At 47.2% G+C, this 22,929-nt stretch overlaps 1 protein-coding gene across 13 annotated transcripts in view; it reads left to right on the forward strand.

The window, feature by feature from the left end:
* CNOT1 (CCR4-NOT transcription complex subunit 1) overlaps positions 1-22,929 on the forward strand; it is a 1,050,915-nt gene that overhangs the window by 147,930 nt on the left and 880,056 nt on the right. The window lies entirely within an intron of this gene.

Consider the following 22,929-nt stretch of genomic DNA (forward strand, 5'->3'; position numbering starts at 1 on the left):
GCAGACTCATTGGTTCCACACTGAATTTTCAGGGCTGTTCTGTAACATCTCATGGGTCCCAGAATAAAATGGGATTGTACAAGAACGAAGGATTAGGTTCTTAACCTGACTCACTGATTTGTCTGCATTTGCATATTCTGGTAAGCTAGATTTCTATTTTCTGACCAGTTTTTATAAGAATGCCATCAGAATGGGGGGTCTCTAGTTTTTACACCTCCTTCTGACAGTGCAGGCTGTCTCCTTGTAGCACTGTTTTGTTCAGGTTTCTAATGTTTTATGACCTGTTCTCTCGTCTTTCATCATTGCATTTGTTGATATGAGAAGAATTGACTTATTTGTTGGGGAGTGTGCCCATTTCCCTTTCTCTCTTTATATTATCCTCTACTGAAGTTCCTGGCTGCTTTTTTTTTAATTTATTTATTTATAAATTTCAAATTAACAAATCAAGATAAATCTTGTACAGAAAGTGATTACAACAAGAGAACCAGGAAAAAAAAACCTCATAATTTTACATAGAAACTGAGTATTGTGTAATCTCTCAAGTCCACCATTTGATCCATGATGTAGAATAAACGGATTACTAACAAAGAAATATTTATTAAAGATAATTGGTACGTGGTTAACTGATATTCAGGCGTCTAAAATCTTGAAGCCCTCATTCTTTCCTTTTCTCCAGGCGGGACAAGGAGAGAAGGGCCGTCAACTGGTTTGGCTCAAAGAGAGCATATTTCTGAGAATTATATTGAACTATACATTTGCAGGGATGACGAAGATAAAAAGTTCCCCCAAGAGCCAATACTCCAGGTTTTAATAATAGAAACTCCTTTCTGCGTCTTTGTGTGTTTCTTGCCAAATCTGGGAACATTTGTATCTTTAAATCAAGAAACTTTTTCTCTTTATTTTTGAAGAATAGTCTCAAAAGCCAATTCTTATCCAACGTAATAGCCAAGGTCAAAATCAATGTAGCAAGTATTGCAACTTCTTTATCAGATAGTTCAAGTAAAGCAGATACATCAATTGTTCCCTGAGTTTTTTTCTTGAAGATCCTGATTTTTATTAGGTAAATAATAGACCTGGGTGAAAGGAGGTAATGAATCTTCCGATACTTCCAATATCTCTAGCAAATACCGCTTTAACATTTCTCTTGGAGTCACTGTCGAAACTCGTGGAAAGTTAATCAATCTTAAATTATTATTCCTAGAGAAATTTTCAAATGTCTCTATCTTCCTTCTTAGATTTATATTGTCCTTTATTAAAGTATCCTGAAGCAGCTTGGAGGATTTAAGTTGATCTTTAATACTCTGGATATCTAGTTTTGATTCTCCCAGGTCTTGTTTTATCTGAAAAACTTCTTTCTCTTGAGTTTTTATTTTCCCCTCAATTTGAAGATGGTTAGTATTTACTGTTCTAACCAAATTGGCAGTCAAATTCCACAAAGCCTCCAATGTAACTTCTTGGGGCTTTACAATATTAAAAGTCTGCAAGTTTGATAGTGAAAAATTAGGCTCACCAGCCGAAGGATCCTCTCCTCTCCGTTCCTCCTGTGTCAGGGTTGGCCCCAGCGTTGTAGTGTCCTCATGTGGACTCAGACTCTGCTGCAATTCATGGGAGCCTGAGTCAGTGTTCATCTCGCCGTTACCTGCAGCCTCTGGGTGGGAGCTCATGCCGACTTCCGGCTGCCTCTCCACTCCCGGGGAACTGGCGGCTCGAGGGTTGGGAGGAGGGATTCTAACGTCGGGGCTCAGCGAGATCTCATGAGCCCGAAGAGACGCCTCCAGTCTGTTGCTAGGGAGTGTCTCAGCCGGGGGCGACACCGACGTTCCTATGGCGCCCTGCATCTGTCTCAGCAACTCCTCAATATTGCCAGAGGAGGCTATACCGGGACGCTGTGAGGCCGAAAAGGCTCCCTTTCCTCTCCTCTTTGGCATGGTCAAAAGTGTGCGGCGAAAAATCGCTAGAAAAAGAATTCCCTAAGGTAAGGTTTGCGGGCGGTTGCTCAGTAAACCACAACCGCGGCCATCTTGGATCGTTCCTGGCTGCTTTAAGACTAACATGTTCACAAGGTCAGTGATATGGTAAGAGGGGGAGGGGTTTGAAGCTTCCTACAATGTCTTGGCAAGTAGAAGGAAATAACCCACTGGTCCTAGATAAAGTGTAGATTTACAAGAAAGAAGATTAGCAAAGATAAGAATCTAATCTTTCATTTTGTTCGATTCACGTTTTGTGTTGAAGAGGTTCCCTGCAGGGACAGCTCTGGCTGTGGGAGATTGCAGGAAAGTCTGTTTCCAGAGGGTTAGCTGCTTGCTCTAGACCAGGAGTAGGCAATTTCGGTCCTCAAGAGCCGGAGACAGGTCAGGTTTTCAGGATATCTGCAATAAATATGCATGAGATAGATTTGCATCTCAAGGAGGCAGTGCATGTAAATCCATCTCATACATATTCATTGTGGATATCCTGAAAACCTGACCTTACTCCGGCTCTTGAGGACTGGAATTGCCTACCCCTGCTCTAGACAGCCTGCACTTGGGTTTTTCTTAATTGGAATTTAAAGTTTGTTTTGCCCCTAAAAGCTTAATTTTTGAAAGTAAACCACACAGATGGAGTCCCCAAGGCAAGATACTTTGGATTCATACCTTGTTTGCAATAGATGGTGAGTGACCATGTACCACGTGCTCCATGGCGAGAAAAGGGGTCTCCACTGTTGCTAGCAGGGGATAGCCCAAAAAGTCGAAAGTGGTACCCTTGTGGTTCCAACTAAATGCAAATCTACAATAAGTGGATTTCTTGCTAGACCTCAAACACCCAAGGCACTATTTTTAATTCTATTTGTGCCCTTACTGGGGTAGTGTTTATCATTGGTCTTAGCAAATAGCATGTGCAATAAATCTTTTTTTTATTAATTTTCAACAGGCTCTGCATAAATTATAAAGTGCATACAGTACTGTAAAAGTGCTCTATAGTCCTGTAAAGGAAAGGCACTTAACTTTGTGCCCAACGACTGCCCAACTGTTTCACTTCTAGTTTCGTCAGGGGCTATGCCTCCTTAGTTACAAGCACCAACATTTTTAGTTACAAAACCTTTTCTTTGAGCTGAAACCACCATAGTTCATAGCACTGCACTCAGCCTCTTATCGCCAGTCCTCATTATCTGGTATTTCTATCAGTTCAACATTTCTTTAAGTTTCCTTATTTAGTTGATTCCAACTACATGCAGCCACAATTCGGCATCTAAAATGCACAGGTTTCCAATGGTCTAAGGGAGATTCCCTGGAGGCAGCTTTTACTCAAGATAAAGGGTTTCCTCAGAATTTATTAATTTGCTTTGAGGCTTATTTGGCAAAGAAAAAGGCATCTTCCGTGCCTCCTGTGGTGTCTTCGCTGGCTATGGGAGTTTCCCATTCTCAGAACATGGGTATGTTGCCTAGTCTTCCTGAGGTGTCACCAGCTGTTGTGCTGGCGCTTAGTGTGGACAACCTGGAAGCCCATATAATGCCTTTGCATATGCAGGCTGGCAGTGCTACCACGAGGGATGCTTCAGTGCTCGCGTATCTCTAGTATCGGGATCTGTTTGGTACCCTGGACCTGGATGTGAGATTCCGATAGTGAAGAGATTCTTTTACACCCATGAAGTTGGCTGATCTGATCTGTGTCCCTCCCAGGAGTTGAAATTGAAGGTTAGTTGTTCTGCTGCTGCAAAATGCTCTCTTATGAGTAGCAAAAAATCGCAGTCTGCCACCTTCCTGATCACCTGGATATAGTCAAGATGCCCCTGGATATGTGGGAGATGCTTTGAAATGTGCCATAGCCTTTTTCAGGCTCTACCTGATGGTCGCCTTTAAACAGCATTTTGCATCCCAGAATTTGATTCCTCGATAGTGCATGTTAAGTGCACTTCTTTTCCTAGTGATGGTGTAGTGCTGTAGTATGCTGAGGATCGCGGAGTGGACTTTGTCCTTTAAGCGCCTCTTTGACTCGGCAGTTGCTGGGAAGAAGGCAGTGGTGGCCTTCTCTTTTTTAGCCAGGGCTTGTCATTTCTAGCTTCACCATGATCCTGACACTATCGTTATCCAGGATCTCGCTTTCTAGTTTCAGGGGTGAATTTTATGGTGGATGCCTTGTAAGGCATTTTCAGTGTTCAGCAAATGGTCAGCCTTTTTAATTTTGGCTCATAGGATGCTGTGTGGATCCATCAGTGGTCTGGTGACTCGTCTGCTAAGGTGACCCTGAGTAAATTACCTTTTAGAGGGCAATTGTTTGGCAAAGGTTTAGATGACCTTGTAGCTAGTGTGCAGGACCATAAGGGCCTCGACCCGCCAGTGGTTCAAGGTGCTCTAGATTTTGTCCTCTGATATGTTTCTGTCAGTACTATGGGGGGCTTCTCAAGGCAGCATTCTTCTTAAGCTGTCAGAGGTTCGATGGTTCCCAGCACTAACTGTCCGGCTATAACACAGTGTATGGAGGGCTATGTACATTAATGCCCGCAGTTTAGATAATAAAATTCTGGAATTAGAAACAGAAATGAGGAATGCCGATCTTGATATAGTGGAAATATCTGAAATTTGGTTTACGGATTCCCATGGGTGGGATATGGCTATACCAGGATATAACTTGCTCCGTCGAGACAGAGAAGGCAAAACCGGAGGAGGGGTAGCACTATACACCAAAGAGAACATCAAAGTTACTAGAATCACAGGAGTCAAATATACCGGGGAATCCCTCTGGGTGAACCTGGCCAGGGGAAATGACAAATGCCTGTATCTTGGTGGTGTATACAGACCTCCAAGACAAAAGGATGACATAGACAAATAATTAATTGTAGACATCGAAACCATTACTTTGCGTGGAGACACTGTAATGTTGGGGGACTTCAATATGCCTGATGCAGACTGGAACAAACTTTCCGCTATGACCAGTGGCAGCAGAAAGCTACTAACCTCCATAAGGGGAGCGCGACTCAAACAGAAGGTATTGGAGCCCATTAGGGATCAGGCAATTCTGGACCTAATAATCACCAATGGAGATAGTGTCACAGAGGTTTCGGTAGCTGATACGTTGGCCTCCAGTGACCACAACATGGTGTGGTTTCACCTCAGGAAGGGTTTCACTAGGTCAAACACATCCACAAAGGTCCTTAACTGTAAGGGCACTGCAAAACCAGGACACAACAGATAGTGTGGAGGTACTGTGATCAGCTCTGAAATCTACCCTACAGGAAGCAACCAACTTCTATATAAAAACAATGAGTTAACAGCGGAGAAATAAGAAACACCAGTGGTTCTCTGCAGAGATCTCGGAACTCGTTAAACAGAAGAAAAAAGCATTTGTGTCCTACAAGCAATTACAGCGACTGGAAGCTAAAGAAGCCTATCTGGTGAAATCTAGAACTGTTAAAACAGCAGTCAGAGATGCCAAACTTCGGATGGAAGAAAATTTAGCTAAGAATATTAAAAAGGGGATAAATCCTTTTTCAGATATGTTAGCGACAGAGGGGGATAAATCCTTTTTCAGATATGTTAGCGACAGGAAAAGGAACACAGGCAGGAACACAGGCAGCCTGAGGAAACCCGACGGTAACTATGTAGAATTGGACTCTGATAAAACCGAACTACTAAATGAATACTTCTGCTCAGTCTTTACCTATGAGGCACTGGGATCTGGTCCACAGCTGCAGACAAGGGAGTTCAGAAGACTCATTCCGGAATTTTGAATTTACCACCAGCAGCGTATACCAAGAACTGACAAGGCTCAAAGTGAACAAAGCCATGGGACCGGATAAACTGCACCCCAGAGTGCTTAGGAAATTGAGAGATGTCCTGGCAAAGCCATTAGCTGCGCTCTTCAATCTTTTCCTAAGCACAGGAAAAGTCTCATTGGACTGGAAAACAGTAACGTCATTCCGCTCCACAAAAAGAGATGCAGGTCGGAATCTGCAAATTACAGACCGGTAAGTCTCACATCAATAGTATGCAAGATTATGGAAAAGTTGGTTAAACACAAATTAGATATGATCCTGAACGACGAGAGACTGAGTGATCCTCATCAGCATGGATTTACAAAGGGAAGGTCCTGCCAGTCCAATCTGATCAGCTTTTTTGACTGGGTAACAAAAGAGCTTGATATGGGAGAGTCCATGGACGTCGTGTATTTGGACTTCAGTAAGGCTTTTGATTGTGTCCCACACCGTAGGTTACTGAAAGAGATGAGTTTGTTGAGTCTAGGAGAAACATTGACTGCATGGGTTAAAGACTGGCTCAGTGGCAGACTTCAAAGGATGATGGTAAATGGTACTCCCTCCGAAACGTCGGAAGTGATCAGCGGAGTGCCGCAGGGCTCAGTCTTGGGTCCAGTCCTATTTAATATCTAAGGGACTTTGAGGTAAAATTGCATTATTTGCCGATGATGCTAAACTATGCAACGTAGTGGGCAAGGGCACCATGCCCGACACTATGACGCAGGACCTACTTTTACTGGAACAATGGTCCACAACTTGGCAACTGAGTTTTAATGCCAAGAAGTGTAAGCATATGCACCTTGGCAGTGGAAACCCATGCAGGACTTATATCCTGAATGGTGAGACCTTAACAAGAACTGTGGCAGAACGGGACCTAGGAGTAATCATTAGTAAAGGTATGAAGACTGCCAATTAGGTGGAGAAAGCTTCATCCAAGGCTAGACAAATGCTGGGTTGCATCCGAAGAAGTTTTGTCAGCCGAAAGCCTGAAGTTATAATGCCAGTGTACAGGTCCATGGTGAGACCTCATCTGGAATATTGTATTCAATTTTGGAGGCCACATTATCAAAAGGATGTGCTGAGAATGGAGTCGGTTCAGCGAATAGCCACTAGGATGGTCTCAGGACTCAAGGATCTCCCATATGAAGACCGTCTAGGTAAGTTGCAGCTATACTCTCTCGAGGAACGCAGAGAGAGGAGAGACATGATAGAGACGTTCAAATATGTTACTGGCCGCATTGAGATGGAAGAAGATATCTTTTTCCTTACAGGACCTAAGGCAACAAGAGGGCATCCGTTAAAAATCAAGGGTGGGAGATTTCACGGTGACATTAGGAAGTATTTCTTTACCGAAAGGGTGATTGATCGTTGGAATGATCTTCCACTTCAGGTACTTAAGGCCAGCAACGTGCTTGATTTTAAGAAAAAATGGGATAAACATGTGGTGCTTAGGGGGAAGGGTTCTTCGAGTGGGCAGACAGGTTGGGCCGATGGCCCTTTTTTGCCGTCATATTCTATGTTTCTATGTAACCTACGAACCAGTTCTGTCACCAGGCCTCTGGCAGTTGCTCCTCAGATTGGGGGAGGGAGGGCAGAGGGAGCTCTTGTTCTTTCTGACAGAATGGAAGGTCATCACTTTGGACTGTTGGGTCTTGAAGGTTCTTTGAGATGACTAGAGGCTTGAGTTTTATTGTCCTTTGATAGTTTTCTGGACTTCCGTGTGGGGAGGTCAGAGAAGGCTTCCTGGGTTGAGACCATTGTCCAAGGATTGCTGGCCATAGAGCCTGTTCTGGAGCTAGACTCGGGCTCTGGCAGAAACTTGATATACCTCATCGTGCCAAAGATAGGCTCCGAAGACTGAAGGTTGATTTTAAACTTGTAAGCAGTTAACGAGGTCCTCAAAAGTTCCTCCTTCCAAGATGGAATTGTGCATTCAGTTATCGCTTCTGTGGCTCTGGGAGAATTCTTAGGCCTCCCAACAGATCAGGGAAACTATCTTCATGTTCCCATCTTTCCAGGACACAGGAAGTACTTTAGGTTCCACGTCCTGCAGAAGCATTACCAGTTTGCGGTGCTTCCCATCGGGCTGGCGACAGCACCCAGGCCCTTCACCAAGGTGATGGTGGTGGTAGCAATTCACCTGCAAACCCTTTGGGTTCTCCACCCATATCTAGATGGCTGGCTGATCAGGGCCTCGTCTCAGTCCGACGGGCATCAGGTGGTTGCTAAGTTGTCCAACTGCTTCATGCCTGGGCTAGGTGATCAACTTCTGAATGACTCACCTCAAGATGATAGGATTTGGAATACCTGGTGGTTTGCTTCTGCACAAGTCTGAACAGGGAGCTCCTTCTCGCAGCGTGTCATGTGCAGCTCCACCACATAGTCAAGGATTTTCTGGCCACTCCGGTCCTGACGGCTTGACAGTCTCTTCAGGTCCTGGGGTTCCATAGTAGCGACAATTGATGTGGTTCCTTGTGCCAGGGCTCACCTGTGCCAACTGTAGGACGTGCTTATTTCTTGCTGGAGTTCTCAACGGGACTCATTGCTTGCCCAACTTCCCTGGTGGTGGCATCGCCTCTCCCTATCCAGGGGATTTCACCTCAAGATTTCTGAATGGGTGATGCTGACAGGCCAGTCTATTCAGCTGGGGTGCTGTTAGTCTGGACAGGTGGTTCCTCTCTAAGCAGAAGTGGTCGATCAGTCGCCTGGCCGTTCGGGCGATTTGGCTGACTCTTATCCACTTAAAGCATCAGCTCTGGAATTGAGTCGTATGGGTCTTCTCGTACAATCCCGTGGCGGTGGCTTGCACCAGGAGCACTTCTCTGAGCGTAGAGGCCCAGCTTCTCTTTTGATAAGCGGAGCACCTTGTGACATATTTTTCAGCTGTGCACTTGTCTGGGGTGGGCAACATCCTAGCAGATTACCTCAGTCATCACTCTGGACACTCAGCTGGCTCTGTCCTTTCCTCATGGCTTTGTGGGTGTGCTCGCAAGTCGTCCTCCTTTTCCTGGCACCCTGATATGAGCATTTTCCTATCAGCACAATGTGTTTCTCTGTACTGTGTTCTTATGTTAGTGAGGGCCATGTCTTGCTTGTATCCTGTGGCACTAAAGTGCTTGCAGGTTCTGGATCAGCCTTGAGTGGATTCTTTGGTCATGCAGGTACCTATCTGTGCCTCTCTTACCAGGGAAAGTGATGTGGTACTTCAAGATATGCAAGACCACCGTGGGAATGGAGTGTTCCAGAAGTTTTTTTGATTCAGTTGCTTTGGGCTTTTAGGCTGCTTTTGCAACATCTTTTATCACACACCTGTCTAACTTGCCTGCACACCTGGAGAGTGAGGCAGTTGATTCTTCTCACCTTTTAGCTGGGTCAGTTTATGAGACTGTCACTTTTTTTTTTTTTTCAATGTTTAAATGATTTTTATTATTTAAATGATTTTTATTATTCCAGCAGTAAGAAGCAAATACAAACAGTAGTACCATTCAGGAAATAACATTTTCAACAATATAATCAGTTTCCCTCCCATCCCCCCTCCCCAAGAATCCATGGCCAGTCCAACAGCTGAGAGTGGGAATAAAATCTTAAAGATTCAAAAGTCTACTGCGAGCACGCGGTGTGAGGTCCAGCCAGAAGTGCTCCCACACCTGACAAAATTTGCGACCCGGGCCAAGAGTCAAGTCTCCCACCATGCGTCTCTCCAGTGTTGCGTGCACTATCATTAGGGATCTCCATTGTGCATATGACAGGGGATCACGGGAGAGCCAGTTGGTGAGGATGGCTTTTTTTCCCATCAAAAGGGCTCTGGAGATAAATGCTGACATTCCCATGGGTTTGGGCGAGGCTATATTATAAAAATCCAAATAACGCCCTCGGTTGCGGAAGCCATCGCCTTCCCCAAAGTGATGCGGTATATAGGCCAAGATGTCTCCAAAACTGTTGGATTGTGGGGCAGGCCCAAAACATGTGACTCAAAGATGCGTGAGCCTGATTGCATTTCGGGCAAGAATGTGACGCAGTAATCCCCATCCGGGCTGCACGTTCTGGTGGAATGTAAAGTCTAAGAACAATTTTCAATTGCATTTCCTAGTGAGTAATATTGGGTGACACCTTCTGAATGTTCTTCAGGACCCGTTGTAACTGTTGAGCAGTCAACTGGCAATGCAAGTCCTCAGCCCACGCTGTCGCTAATATATCCAGATTCGTACTTGGTTGGCAATCCCGGATCCCCACAATATTAAATCGTAGAGGAATCCTCTGTTGGGCTGAAAGGCTGAAGAGTTCCGAAAGCACCTCCCTGCAGACTTCAGTAAGGGCAGCCACTGGGAGGGACTGAACATAGTGACGGATCTGGTAATAGGCGAAGAGATCATTAGCCTGTAGGTCAAAAGTCCGTTGCAGCTCAGCAAATGTGACCAGGCTCCCCTCCTCCGAAAACAGGTGAAAAAGATATTGTAGACCTTGTGTTTCCACTTAAGAAAGGTGGCATTTTGCATGCCCGGCTGGAAAGCTCCATTGCCCTGTATAGGCAAATATAAAGACACCCTAGAAGACAATTTGGCTGTTTTACAGACCCATCTCCATGTCCTTCTGGCCGGCGTAAAAATGGGGTAGTGAGACACCAAAAGACGCATCCTCGGATCCGTCACATGTACAAAATAGCTCACATGGAACGGAGCCAGCAAAGATAACTCCAGTGGTGTAGCAGAAAAATCAGATGTTCCTCTAAACCAATCATTAATATGTCTCATCTGACAAGCCATAGCATACCAACGTACATTTAATAAACCATAGCCCCCCCTATCCCTGGGCAGACACATCCATAGCAAGGGCATACGTGGTTGAGACTGTCACTTTATAGGCCTTGTGTGGGATTTGGTGTTCTCCATTTTGGCCCACAGTATGCTCTGATTCCCCTTCTCAGGCTCCTTTGGCGAGACTTCTTTTTTAGGGCAGTTGTTTGGTAAGGGCCTAGTTGACCTCATGGATTCTATAGTGGTCAGTCACCCTAAGACCCTGCCTGATAGCAGTCCTAGACCCTTTAGGGGTTCTAGTCATGGTTGCATGAATTACCTCTTGTATTCAGTGCCACATCTCAGATCAGAGTTCCTGGCAGAGGTCATTTGACTAAGAACATGCCCAGCCATCTGGCTCCCGGCGTGCAACCCCTGTCAAGTAGTTGCAATGACATCAGGGTGGAGGTGATCCCTCATTATAGTTAAGGGGCAGGTTGTCAGTGTTCCTGCCGGCTTGGGTTTGCATTTCATCCGACCAATAGGTTCTGGACTTTATTTGGTAGGGCTACAATTGGAATTTGCTTGGCTTCTGACTGGTTAGTTTGTGGAATCTCACAGGGCACCCGGACAAGTCGCTTTTAAGTGCAGGTCACTGTACAGCGCTTGCTGGATTTTCGAGCTCTAGAGTGGGTGCTGCCTGATCTTTCAGGCTCGGACAGATACTCCCAAATACCTTGAATAGCTCAGACAGTTGGAGGCCTATTCTGGAGCTGCAGCACGTACATGAAACTCTTAAGATTCTGTGCTTTCACATGGAAACAGTGTGATCTGTCATTGCAGTGGTGGCCCCAGAAGAGTTTCTTGCCTCTCTGAATTCATGAAGATATGTGGTTTCACGTTTTGCACAAGCTTATCAGTTTTTGGCTCTGCCCTTTGGACTAGCGACAGCTCCTCATTCCTTCACCGAGGTGATGGTGGTTGTAGCAGCAAGTACACCCTGTCTTTGAAAACTGGATAATCACAGCTCCCTCATTGGGTGAGGGCTGTCAACAATGGAGGATCAGGTGATCCATGTGCTGGAGAGTTTTGGTTAGATTGTGAATTATAGAATGGGCATTCTCTCCCACATAGTCTTTGAATACCTGGGTGATTAATGTGGCTGCGGGCCGCATTTGTCTTCTAGGGGCACGCGGAGAGCTTCTGCATTTTCGGATTTCTTCACTTCTCCAGCTCCTTTGACGTGGGACTATCTTCAGGTCCTGGGATCCGTGGCTGCCCTGTTGGATGTGGTTCCTTGGTTAAGAGCACACAAGCACATTTTCTGTTATCTTACTCTCTTGCTGGGCTATGCACATGGATGCGTTAGACCTGTCTTCCCTGATCTCTGGAGGTTTGGGTCAGCATGATTGGAGGTTTTCCCTGCAATCGCTATGCAAGGGCATACCACTGCAGATTGCGTACTGGGTCATAATGCCGACAGATGCCAGTCTTTGGGGCAGGTGTCCCCATTCAGGGGTATTGGGCACCTTTTCAGTATGAAAAGGGGCTGCTGACATTTTCAGAATATGACCTCGCAACAACCCAATTGCTGTATATAATATAGGTTTATTAGTAATAGATAAGTCAGCTAACATGAAACAACAAATTATCCCAGGACAAGCAGGCAGGTATTCTCACTAGTGGGTGATGTCATCAGACAGAGCCCCGGTACGGACGTCTCACAAGCACGTGTTGCTTGTAGAAACTTAAAAGTTTCTAGACGCCCGCACCGCGCATGCGCCGGTGCCTTCCCGCCCGGAGATCCGGGCGTGTCTCCTCAGTTCTTTTCTTTCCGCGGAGCTGAGAAGTTCAACTTCATCATGCGCTAGCTGAATTCAGTTAAATTTGCCTTCCTTGTCCGCGTTTTTCGCTTTCTTTTAATTATAGTTAACAGTACATTTCTTTTTCAGTTTAAAAAAAAAAAAAAAAAAAAAAAGATTATTTCCTCCGGCGGGTCGAACGGGCCGGCCACGTGGCTCAGGCCCACAGGCTTCGACCTCGCGGCGGAGATTTTCCGGCCTATGTCCCGGCCAATCACCGGGTTTAAAAAGTGCAGCAAGTGCCAACGCGCGATTTCACTCACGGACCCTCACCGGCGCTGTTTGCAGTGTTTGGGTCCTGACCACATTCCGAAATCGTGCAGGCCTTGCTCTACCCTTACGGCACGCTCATTCAAACGGCGTTGCCTATTGTGGGAATCGATGTTCAAGATGGACGCAGCTAAGGATCCTTCAGCCTCCACTTCATCAGATACCTCCCCGGTTCGGGCGAAACCGGTATCGACCCCTCCTGCATCGAGTGTGGTGAAACCGGCATCGTTCATCCCGACAACATCCACGAGCTCGACGTCGGTGCCTGCCCCGGTCTCCTCGGTTCAGGTACCTCTTCCTTCCACAGTACCACCAGTGGTCATCAAAGTGCCGAAAGCTACTAAGCAGAAGCACTCGACCTCGAAGGAGCGCGATGACCGTGCAGGAGGACCCCCTTTCGGTGCGGATCCCTCCTTATCGGCTTCGCTACGGTCCATGCTGGAAGCTCAATTCGTTGAGCTCATGCAGACCATCGGACCCGGGCTCATCGCTGTCATACAGGGTGACCTCCCGGTACCGGTCCAAAGGGGCGGTCCGCCCCCTCCCCCTCCCCCACGCCGTTCGACCTCGAAAACCGACGAGGACGAACGGGGGAGGGTGGCGATGCCCATGCGGCAAGCCTCGCTTACTGATATGCCGCCATTAGAGCCCATTACGCCTCCGCGCCAACATGGGACCAGACCTCCGATCGATACTCGAAGCCCTGGGCATAGTCAGGAAGAGTTCTTCCGTACTCCTTACCAGACTTGGGTAGCATCGCAAGAATCCGCATCGCAACCCCAGTTGCGATCCACCGCTTCCAGCCCTATCCACCACTTGGGGGCCTCGGGAGACCATGCGATGCACAGACGATCCCGATCCCTGTCCCGCCACCGAGACGGGCACCGATCAAGACACTCATCCTGGCACTCTTCGCGCCACTCGGAGGTGTCACCGCAGAAAAAACTGCAACGTATGGGATACTCCTCCTCGGAGGTGTCCCCTCCGGAGGGACCGGAGTACGAGGAGACACCCGTACCCGATTCTCCTTGCCACTCCCCGATGTCCATGGATCCGGAGGCCTCTTCCTCCTCCAGCCCGTCCCACAGACCGACGCTGGCGGATCAATTGTCTTTCTCATCATTCCTCCGACAAATGGCGGATGATCTGGATGTGACCCTTGACACGGGCTCCCGATACTCCAAAGAGTATCTGGACACCATGCATTTACCTAACCCTCCAACGGAGTCGCTTCGGCTCCCCCTGCATAAATTGCTGGATCAGACCTTCATGCAGTGTTTCGAAACACCGTACTCCATACCGGCGATTCCCAGCAAACTCGATGCTCGATACCGCATCGTGCACCATAAAGGGTTTGAGGGCCCTCAACTCTCCCACCAATCCCTACTGGTTGAGTCCTCTCTTAAACGCTCTCATCCCTCTCAGGTCTACGCCTCTGTACCGCCGGGCCGAGAGGGGAGAACGATGGACAAATTTGGTAGAAAATTCTATCAAAACTCCATGATGGCATCACGGGTGCTAAACTACAATTTCTTTTTCTCTTCCTATCTGGAGTTCTTCTTGCCGGTGCTCCGCAAGTTCACTCCGTTCATAGACACCCAAGCTCGATTCGAGTTCGAGGAAGTGGTAGCCTCCCTCTCCCAATTACGCCTCCAGCTGATGCAATCCTCCTTCGATGCATTCGAACTCTCGGCACGTGCTGCCGCAAGCGCGGTAGCCATGCGCCGCCTGGCATGGCTCCGTACAATCGATATGGATCCCAACCTCCAGGACAGACTCGCCAACGTACCATGTGCGGGAGCTGACCTGTTCGATGAATCTATCGAAACGGTTACCAAGAAGCTGTCGGATCATGAAAAATCTTTTCAATCCATCCTGCGGCCCAAACCCAAACCTCAACAGTCTCGACCTTCCAGGCCACCCCTGATTTACCAGCGGCGTTACATGCCCAGACAAACGCCCGCTGCGAGACAACCTGCGAAGAGACAACCTCCCCAGAAGTCTCAGCAAAAACCTCAGCCACCGGCTGCACCCAAGGCTCCCCAGCCCTTTTGACTCCCCTCCGGGGAGCATAACCGACACCGTTCTGCACCCCTCAGCCTCTCCCATAGGGGGCCGCCTCCATCTTTTTTACCATCGATGGGAGGCCATAACCACGGACCTATGGGTCCTTACCATCATAAGAGAAGGATACTCTCTTCACTTCCACCGGGGTCCCCCCGGACCATCCTCCAAGAGAGTATCCTTCAAGCTCGACACAGACCGCCCTTCTTTTTCAGGAAGTCCAAACCTTACTTCAGCTTCGGGCCGTCGAGCCGGTCCCGTCAGACCAGTTGAACCGAGGGTTTTACTCCCGGTACTTCCTCGTCCCGAAGAAAACGGGCGACCTGCGACCCATTTTAGACCTTCGGGCCCTCAACAAGTTTCTGGTCAAAGAGAAGTTTCGCATGTTGACTTTGGCTTCTCTATACCCCCTCCTCGAGCAGAACGACTGGTTATGCTCCCTGGATCTCAAGGAGGCCTACACTCACATCCCCATTCACCCGGCCTCCCGAAAGTTCCTCAGATTTCGGGTGGGAAATCTGCACCTACAGTATCGAGTGCTACCATTCGGCCTCTCTTCGTCCCCCAGAGTCTTCACAAAGTGCCTGGTGGTAGTGGCCGCGGCACTCCGAGACAGGGGCCTACAGGTGTTCCCATACCTCGACGACTGGCTCATCAAGGCCCCGTCAGCCCCAGAGGTCACTTCGGCGGTCTTGGCTACAACCTACTTCCTCCAGAATTTGGGCTTCGAGATCAACTTTTCCAAGTCTCATCTACAACCCACCCAGTCCCTCCCCTTCATCGGAGCGGTCCTGGACACCACTCGACTCCGAGCATTCCTGCCTCTGCAACGCATGGAGTCCCTTCTCCATCTCTGCCAGTCGGTGTCTACTCGCCAAACCCTACCGGCGAGACAACTGATGGTGCTCCTGGGCCATATGGCCTCCACAGTACATGTGACACCCTTTGCCAGACTCCATCTCAGGATCCCCCAGTGGACCCTGGCATCACAGTGGAATTAGACGTCCGATCCACTAACCAAACACATCTTAGTCACACCTGCTCTTCGGCAGTCTCTACTTTGGTGGATGACCTCTTCGAATCTATCCAGAGGTTTGCTGTTGCACTCTCCCCCCCATCAGAAAGTCCTCACAACCGATTCGTCGAACTATGCATGGGGGGCCCACCTGGATGGTCTCCGCACCCAAGGATTCTGGACCAGTGCGGAAAGACTACATCAAATCAATCTACTAGAGCTCAGAGCCATCTTCAATGCGCTCCAAGCCTTCCAACACCTACTTCACGACATGGTGATCCTCATTCGCACAGACAATCAGGCCGCCATGTATTATATCAACAAGCAAGGAGGAACGGGCTCGGCCCTCCTTTGCCAGGAAGCTCTACGAGTCTGGGACTGGGCGGTGCGCCACAACGCCTTCCTCAGAGCTGTCTACATTCAGGGGGAGAACAACGTCTTAGCAGACAAACTAAGCCGTCTGCTACAACCGCACGAATGGACTCTCCATTCCAGCCCCCTTCACCAAATCTTCACGCAGTGGGGGACGCCTCAGATAGACCTCTTTGCGGCTCCCCACAACTCCAAACTGCCTCAGTTTTGCTCCAGGATCTACACTCCTCATCGCCTCGAGGCAGATGCTTTTCTACTGAACTGGGGGAAACGATTTCTATATGCGTTCCCACCATTCCCGCTGATCCAGAAGACTCTGGTCAAGCTGAAACTCGAACGGGCTACCATGATTCTAATAGCTCCTCGGTGGCCCAGACAACCTTGGTTCTCCCTCCTACTTCAACTCAGCAGCAGGGAACCAGTACCACTTCCAGTGTTTCCTTCACTACTTACTCAACATCAAGGATCACTGCTTCATCCCAACCTGCAGTCTCTCCACCTGACAGCTTGGTTCCTCTCAACGTAACCCCTCACCAATTCTCACAAGAAGTGAGGGAGGTCTTGGAAGCTTCCAGGAAGCCCGCCACTCGACAATGCTACTCCCAGAAATGGACTAGATTCTCCTCATGGTGTGTTTCTAAATCAAAGGAACCTCAGCGAGCTTCCTTATCCTCCGTGCTGGACTATCTCCTACACCTATCTCAATCTGGGCTCAAGTCTACATCCATACGAGTCCACCTGAGCGTTATTGCGGCGTTCCACCAGCCCCTACAAGGGAAACCCCTCTCGGCCCATCCGGTGGTCGCCAGATTTATGAAAGGACTCTTCCATGTTAACCCTCCTCTCAAACCACCCCCAGTAGTTTGGGACCTCAATGTAGTCCTTTCCCGTCTCATGAAGCCCCCGTTTGAACCACTCAACAGGGCCCCTCTTAAGTATCTCACCTGGAAAGTGCTTTTTCTTGTAGCCCTTATGTCCGCTCGCAGAGTCAGCGAACTCCAGGCATTGATGGCGGATCCACCATTCACAGTATTCCATCACGACAAGGTGGTCCTCCGCACTCACCTGAAATTCCTGCCTAAGGTGGTCTCCGAATTTCATTTCAACCAATCCATTGTACTTCCAGTATTCTTCCCTAAGCCCCATTCTCACCACGGAGAATCGGCCCTTCACACTCTAGACTGTAAACGTGCTTTGGCTTTCTACCTGGATCGCACCAAGCCACACAGAACCACTCCTCAACTTTTTGTCTCCTTCGATCATAATAAGTTGGGAAGACCCGTATCAAAGCGCACCATCTCTAATTGGATGGCGGCTTGTATCTCTTTCTGCTATGCCCAGGCTGGATTATCACTTCCTTGTAAGGTCACAGCCCATAAGGTCAGAGCAATGGCAGCCTCAGTAGCATTCCTCAGATCAACACCAATCGAGGAAATTTGTAAGGCTGCCACCTGGTCCTCGGTTCACACATTCACCTCACATTATTGTCTGGATACTCTCTCCAGACGGGATGGACAGTTTGGCCAAACAGTATTGAAAAATTTATTCTCTTAAGTCGCCAACTCCCCCTCCATCCCACTGAGGTTAGCTTGGAGGTCACCCACTAGTGAGAATACCTGCCTGCTTGTCCTGGGATAAAGCAATGTTACTTACCGTAACAGTTGTTATCCAGGGACAGCAGGCAGCTATTCTCACGTCCCACCCACCTCCCCTGGGTTGGCTTCTCAGGCTAGCTACCTGAACTGAGGAGACACGCCCGGATCTCCGGGCGGGAAGGCACCGGCGCATGCGCGGTGCGGGCGTCTAGAAACTTTTAAGTTTCTACAAGCAACACGTGCTTGTGAGACGTCCGTACCGGGGCTCTGTCTGATGACATCACCCACTAGTGAGAATAGCTGCCTGCTGTCCCTGGATAACAACTGTTACGGTAAGTAACATTGCTGTACAGCAAATTGATAATATAAGAACACTAGTGTTAAAGCCTGTTACATTAACGGGCGCTAGAAAGCAGCCCCCTTTCCCTCTCCCCCTCCAGTTCCTCCCTGACTGTCTCTCCATGGCCCCCTTCGATCTCCCCTCCCCCAAGCAAAGCTGTCTGCCTCCCAACACACCCCTCCCCCCCAAAGCAGCCTCCTTTCCCTCTCCCCCTCCAGTTCCTCCCTGACTGTCTCTCCGTGGCCCCCCTTCTGTCTTCCGCCCCAAGCAAAGCTGTCTGCCTCCCAGAACACCCCTCTCCCAAAGCAGCTCCCTTTCCCTCTCCCCCTCCTTAGAGAATTTTTACCTGCATGGGACACCTGCAGCACCGGCACCATACCCTCCAGCCGTTCCTCTGAGCGAAACTGCCACCACTGCTCAAACTCCTTCACGCGCCGCCCACCTACACATTGTTGAGGCTGCCGCGCACCGTCCCCGCGGTCTGGCCGGCTCCCTTAGTCCCTTGCCACCCCCTTCCCTTCCCGCGGTCCCGACAAACGTGCAGACTCCAGCAGCGGCTGCAGCACTCTAAACCCACTGCTTCGCGGCCTTCTGCCCTGATTTGCTCTGCCATGTTACGGAAACTTGAAAGACTATGGTTGAAATCAGGAGATAGTGAAGGGAGATCTAATTGGAGACTAAAACTAAAAGAATACAAGAAACTAATAATAGAGAGAAACACTAATTTTTACGCCCAAAAAATAGGCTCACCAAACACCAATAATAGAAATCTTTTCGAATTAGTTAACAATCTTTACGATACTCAGGCCTTCTCCAGTTTCACCTTAGGTTTCCCACCATCTCCAAACGCTTTGGCTGAATTTTTTAAGAACAAAATAAATAACTTAAGATCCATACTAACGGTCTCCACAAACAACCACTGGTCCTACCCAGTTGCTCAACACAAAGATGAACCTAGGGTAGACATGTCCTGGAATAACTTCACTACTCCTTCCTGGCAACAATTCTGCAAAACTTACATGAAATACGCTGATTCCTATTGCAGATTAGACTGCTGCCCACCAAATATTATGAAAGTTGCTCCAGTCACCTTCAAAGCCAAGCTATACTACTGGCTTTCCTCTCTATTGCAAACTGGCACATTTCCCGATGATCTAGGCCAGATTTTGATCACACCAATTGTAAAAAATCCTAAAGAATCTACTAAGCAAATATCTAATTACAGACCCATTGCGAGTACTCCCTTATTTGTAAAGCTGATGGAAGGTTTGGTCAATCAGAACTTAGTAATGTATTTAGACAAATTCAGCATACTACACGACAACCAATCAGGCTTTCGATCGGGGTTCAGTACCGAAACTGTCATTGCTTCATTACTAGATTTCCTCCATAGTCTTTTCAGTCAAGGCAAAAATGCTCTAGTTCTGCAATTAGACTTAAGCAGTGTTTTCGATCTGGTCGATCATACCATTCTGATTGAGTGATTGATGTCAATTGGTCTTTCAGGTAATGTATTAAAATGGTTTCAGGGCTTTTTGACTAAACGATCGTTTCAAGTCTACAGTGATTAATAAACAATCCAAGAGTGCTGCAGGGCTCCCTCCTTTCCCCAACATTGTTTAATATTTACCTCGCCTCACTGGGGAACTTTCTGCAAAGCTTAAAAGTCAAATTCTACATCTATGCAGATGACATCACTATAGTCATTCCCCTTACATCCCTGCCGTCTGAAACAAAGAATCACCTGTCATTTATTTTAAATCAGATCAGATTATGGATGACCGAATTCAAACTAAAACTCAACTCGGACAAAACCAAATTTTTTTTAAGCAAGCCCAAATGACAAAATTAAAGACTCAACAATTTTTGTGAACGGTCAGGCTTTCTCTATTGAAGATTCCATAAAAATTCTGGGAGCGACCCTGGACCTTACCCTAAATGTACACATGGACTTTTTGGTTAGGAAATGCTTCTCGATCTTATGGAAACTCGGAACCATCAGAAAATATTTCGACGCAGTATCATTCCGCTTATTGGTTCAATCTTCCATTCTAAGCACACTTGACTACTGCAACATCATTTATTTGGGTACCTTCAAAAAAAACCTACAAAGACTCCGAATCATTCAAAATTCAGCGGTTCGACTGATTTTTGGGTTGAAAAAATGGGAACACATCAGCCCCTACTATCAAAAACTTCACTGGCTGCCCTTGGAAGCACGAGTTTTGTTTAAATTTTTTTGCCTTTGCTGGCCTGGCCCCTATGTATCTGGTTTCTCAATTTAAGCTGGACAGTTCCATTAGGTCCACATGCAGAATTAATTTGTTCTCCTTTCCATCGTTAAAGGACTGCCACTACAAAAGATTCCTGGACAGAACTCTTGCCTCCCAGGCAGGTAAATGGAACGACTGGCTGGCTAATATCATCAACCAGTCCTCATCATACCTCAGTTTTAGAAAATCAATAAAAACGAATTTGTTTAACCGATTGTAACCTATGAATCTAGTGTATCTCTCCTCCCAACCTGTACCTTATTTCCGATGACTTTGCATTGTAACTTCTTCGACTTTGTATTGTAACTACTTCGATGACTTTGAATTGTAACTACTTCGCTGATTGTCCAGCGACTCTTGTTGTAAACCACCTCGAACTATCATGGCTTTGGCGGTATATAAAAATAAAATTATTATTATTATTATCTATTGATTGGAGCCATATTGAAGCACAATGTCACCTACTGTCAAATCTGACTCCTCCCTATTTCCCCTGACAATGTATTCTTAATACCAAGTTCAATAATTTCTGAGAGTAGGCCCCCCTCCTTCCTGAGCTTCATTGTCACTCTGCAGTAGTTCAGATAACTTTCAGTAGGACATTTTGTTTGGGTTTGTCTACTTGGAAAGTCCCGAAATATCCAATGCTGCTACCGTCAGCAAGTATTTGCTAGCTACTTGAGCAAAGATGAACCTTTTACAGAGCATATTATTTCTGCTGACAGGAAGAAATATATTTCTTTCATTATTCAGAAACCTGCATTCAATAGCATAATAGTATATTTTCTGTAAACCGCTTAGAACCTAACGGATGTAGCGGTATATAAGAAATAAATTACATTACATTACATAATGTCTCTTATAAATATCCTCTGGGGGTCTCATAGGAGTCTTCACCTTCATTTTCATGAAGGTCTTATTCCTGATTATTAAGTGGAAATGGTACGGTTAGAGCCATTCGGCTGACTCTAGTGCACTTGCAGAGGACTCTGAAGAGCCCAATTGATCAGTCTTCTCTACTCAACATCTATAACCTATTTCAATTGCCAGGGAAGTGCCAGGAGCAGCTTTCTGGCTCAGGAGGCCTGCCTTCTCTTTCTTTGGGCAGAGCACCACCTCCAGGTGCTCTTCACAGTGCATGTGGTAGGAGTCAACATTGTGTGCACCAACTTCCTCAGACTGTCCTTGGATCAGGGTGACTGGGTTGTGGCCCCATCTGTGTTCTGAGCCATTGTGTAGTGCTGGGGTCGGCCCTGCTTCGATCTCATGGCTACAGCAAAAAACATGAAAGCAGCTTGATTCTTCAGTCGAAGATCTGAGCTCTGAATCGAGGGTTTTAGTGCTCTAGTGTAGCTGTGGCCTCAGGGAATCCTCTCGTATTTATTTCCTTCCTGACCTGTGATAGGCCGGGTCTTCTGGCAGATCGTCAACGATCTGGGCCGTATCATTCTTGTGGATCCAATCTGGCTTTGCTGGTCGTGGTACGCAGCTCTGTTGCGTCTTTGCCAGGGTTGAGGCCTTCAGTTGATCATCCATCCTGACCTACTTCGCAGGTTCCAGTCTGCATTGAGGACCCTGGGTTGCTTTGCTCTTATGGCATGGCTTTTTAGGTTTCAGCTGTAGAGCCACAATAGCTCTTTTGATATGGTCCTTGGCACTTTCCTCGTGTCTAAGCAGTCGACTTCTATATCTGCTTACGCTACTGGTATGCTTGGTTCAAGAGGAGCCATATTCTGCTCTCTTTTTGGTGGTACTGGACTTTTTCCAAGCTAGTCTTGATTGAGGCCTCACTACAGATGGCTTGCGACCATTGGGAGATGACCTGTTTGTCTAGAATGACTCGCCTATCTACTGGAAAAAATATTCTCAAGGTAAGGACATAATCTCTTTATATAGGATAATATAAAGACAGAGCACAAGAAAATTTTTGAAATACTGAATGTGAGCTATAACTCTTCAAATACACACCTAGGAACAAGAGCTATGGAGAGAATACAATAGCTTGGAGAAGTTAATTAGTATATCTAGTGTATATACTTAACGAGTATATTAATTGAACCTTTGAGCCTATATAGTTTGTAATATCTGGAAAACTAATAAAAATTGCATTATTGTCCAGAATCAAATTTCTGGCATATTATGACTGTAATAATAATGATATTTGAAAAGGCCAAGTACTATATCTGTGGTAAATAGTTTAGAGCAGGGGTGCCCAATACGTCGATCGTGATCGACCAGTAGCTCAGGAAGGCAACGTGAGTCGATTGTGGAGTCCATCCCGGGCTCCGTGATAGACTTGTGTTGCCGTCCTGATCTACGGGCCGATCAGCCTTCCTCTCCAGTGTTCTCCCTAGGGCCTTTTAGCTGGGCGGTCCGCTGCTGAACATTAAAAAACCCCACAAAAAAACGGCTTGGAGATTTCAGCCCGTAGCGAACTTATGCTCCGGGCTCTAACGTGTGCGTGCCGGCTTCTCTTCACTTCCCTCCGAAACCGGAAGTTATGTCCGGGGCGGGGGGAGAGCCCTAAAGCAAGCATTCGCTACGGGCTAATGCGGGAGACAGGTTAGTGAAGCATTTGCTCTTCTTCCTACTGGGTCCTGCCTACTTTCTGTTTCTGCGAAGGCAGGACCCGGCAGCATTTCCCCCAATAGGTTGATCACGATCTTGGGATGAT

Source organism: Geotrypetes seraphini, chromosome 4 (assembly GCF_902459505.1).
Source record: "Geotrypetes seraphini chromosome 4, aGeoSer1.1, whole genome shotgun sequence".
Lineage (NCBI taxonomy): Eukaryota > Metazoa > Chordata > Amphibia > Gymnophiona > Dermophiidae > Geotrypetes > Geotrypetes seraphini.